Genomic DNA, 809 nt, shown 5'->3' on the forward strand with positions numbered 1-809 from the left:
ATATATATATATATATCAACAATAATAATAAGGATTATTATGAAGTTGAATAGAATTAACTTTAATTCCTTTAATATATATACAGCTTTACATAGACCAACACATGTTTCAACTGCACCGATTAGTAACCATTGCAATTGCAACCCTACTATAATACCGGTGCAGTTTCTTCAGGGTCTTTACTTTGATATCCTTCGATGTTTAGAGTTTTTCATTTATCTATTCTGCGTTGTATGATGTAAAGTTGTCTGTTAAGTTAGATACGAACAATCTCCATTGTAAGACATACATATCACATATCACATATATGTATACTGTGTGTGTGTGCGTGCATGTGTGTGTGTATGTGTGTATGAGTGATGTACATAATATTGCACAAAATAACTGTTTTTTCACCTGAAAATATTAACTGTTATTTCCTCTGGATTTCTCCTGAGCAGCATAAAAAGGCCACATGGCATTTATTTAAATTGATCTTGAAATTTCAAAAAAATGCTATAATGAGTTTGCTGGACAGCAATGTTTGTGGTCACAATTCTCCTCAACATTGTGTGTGTTGTCATCATCATCATCGTTTAACGTCCGCTTTCCATGCTAGCATGGGTTGGACGATTTGACTGAATACTGGTGAAACCGGATGGCAACACCAGGCTCCAATCTAAATTTGGCAGAGTTTCTACAGCTGGATGCCCTTCCTAACGCCAACCACTCAGAGAGTGTAGTAGGTGCTTTTACGTGTCACCTGCACGAAGGCCAGTCAGGCGATACTGGCAACGGCCACGCTCGAAATGGTGTCTTTTATGTGCCAC

Source organism: Octopus bimaculoides, chromosome 25 (genome assembly GCF_001194135.2).
Source record: "Octopus bimaculoides isolate UCB-OBI-ISO-001 chromosome 25, ASM119413v2, whole genome shotgun sequence".
In the NCBI taxonomy this organism is placed as follows: Eukaryota; Metazoa; Mollusca; class Cephalopoda; order Octopoda; family Octopodidae; genus Octopus; species Octopus bimaculoides.